The sequence below is a fragment of the Bison bison genome, unplaced genomic scaffold (genome assembly GCF_000754665.1).
Source record: "Bison bison bison isolate TAMUID 2011002044 unplaced genomic scaffold, Bison_UMD1.0 scf7180017864492, whole genome shotgun sequence".
NCBI classification, from domain to species: domain Eukaryota; kingdom Metazoa; phylum Chordata; class Mammalia; order Artiodactyla; family Bovidae; genus Bison; species Bison bison.
The window spans coordinates 9510134-9512535 of NW_011495051.1; positions in this window are offsets into that span (position 1 = coordinate 9510134).

The window sequence follows — 2402 nt, forward strand, 5'->3', positions numbered from 1 at the left end:
ATATTATATATATATATATATATATATATATGTCATATTTTCAATTGTACCTGAACTTTCTTTGGAATATTCTCAAAAATATGCTTCATGTTAAGGCATAAAACAAGTCTTAGTATTTTACATAATACCAAGTATGTTCTCTGAAAACCAAGATGTGAAGCTAAAATTTAAAAATGGGATATGTGTTTGCAAATTTGTCAATGTGTGGAAAATTATACAAGATATTCCTAAAGAACCAATATTTCAAAGGGTAAGTCACAAGGGAAATTATAGAATTCTCTGACGTGAATGTAAGTGAAAACACTTTTAGCAAATCATCAGATCCTGCAAAAGGACATACCTGCAATTATATACCTCAACAAAATATATACTGCTACCTTTAGACAGCAAAATTATATACCTAAACTTTCAACATATACATATGCATGTATATGTGTAGCCATATATAAGCTAATGGTTGCCCAGGTAGTATTAGTACTAAGGAACCTGTCTTCTATCATAGAGGTCATAAGACATGCAGGTTCAATCTGAGTTGGGAAGATCTCCTGGAACTAAGAATGACAACCCATTCCTATTTTTTCACCTTGAGAATCTCATGCATTGAGAATACACGATGGTGACAGTCTGTGTGATACAGAGTGTCAGACAGGAGTGCAGTGAATTAACACATGAAATATCACTTGAACGGGTTCTATGTATGTATGTATTACCCTTGTTCCTTTCATATATTACCAATGACATGCTCAACAACAACAACAACAACAACAAAACAGTTAACTTACTCATTTCATTTCAGTCACAGACCTGTGTCCGAATCTTTGTGGCCCCATGAATCACACCACACCAGGCCTCCCTGTCCATTACCAACTCCCGGAGTTCAGGCAAACATATGTTCATCGAGACGATGATGCCATCCAGCCATCTCATCCTCTGTCGTTCCCTTCTCCTCCTGATCCAAATCCCTCCTATCATCAGAGATTTTTCTGAGTCAACTCTATGCGTGAGGTGGCCAAAATACTGGAGTTTCAGCTTTAGCATCAGTCTTTCCAAAGAACACCCAAGACTGGTCTCCTTAAGGATGGACTTGTGGGATCTGCTTGCAGTCCAAGGGACTCTCAAGAGTCTCCTCCAACACCACAGTTCAAAAGCATCAATAGTCAATAAGGCAGAAATAGGTGTGTTTTTTGTTGTTGTTGTTGTTGTTGTTTTTTAATTTTCTGGAACCTTCTTGCTTTTTCAATGATCCAAGATTGTTGGCATTTGGATCTCTGGTTCCTCTGCATTTTCTAAAACCAGTTTGAACATCTGGAAGTTCACGGTTCATGTATTAATGAAACTTGGCTTGGAGATCTTTGAGCATTACTTTACTAGAACGTGAAATGAGTGTAATTGTGGTGTAATTTGAGCATTATTGGGCACTGTGTTTCTTTGGGGTTGGGATGAAAACTGATCTTTTTCAGTCCCATGGCCACTGCTATGTTTTCCAATTTGCTGGCTTATTGAGTTCAGCACTTTCACAGCATCATCTTTCAGGATGTGTAATGGCTCAACTAGAATTCCATAACCTCCACTAGCTTTGTTCTGAGTGACTCTTTCTATGGCCCACTTGACTTCACATTCCAGGATGTCTGGCTCTAGGTGAGCGATCATTCCATTGTGAATATCTGGGTCTTGAAGATCTTTTTTGTACGGGTCTACTCTGTATTCCTGCCACTTTTCTTAATATCTTCCAAGTCCTTTAGGTCCATAAAATTTCTGTCCTTTATAGAGCCCATCTTTGCATGAAATATTCCTTCAGTATCGCTAATTTTCTTGAGGGGATCTCTAGTCTTTCCCATTCTTTTGCTTTCCTTTATTTCTTTCCTTTGATCTCTGAGGAAGGCTTTCTTATCTCTCCTTGCTAATCTTGGGAACACTGCATTCAGATGCTTATATCACTCATTTTCTCCTTTCTTTTTCACTTCTCTTCTTTTCACAGCTATTTTTAAGGCCTCCTCAGACACCCATTTTGCTGTTTTGCATTTCTTTTCCATGAGGGTAGTCTTGATACCTGTCTCCTGTAAAATGTCAGGAATCTCTGTCCATAGTTCATCATGCACTCTATTTATCCAATCTAGTCCCTTAAATTTATTTCTCACTTCCACTGTATAATCATAAAGGATTGGATTTAGGTCATACCTGAAAAAGTTGACTTAAAGGCCAACATTCAGAAAACAAAGATCATGACATCTGTTTCCATCACTTCATGGGATATAGATGGGAAAACAGTGGAAACAGTGTCATACTCCATTTTTTTTTTTGGGGGGGTGGGGAAACTGCAAAATCACTGCAGATGGTGATTGCAGCCATGAAATTAAAAGACGCTTACTCCTTGGAAGGAAAGTTATGACCAACCTGGATAG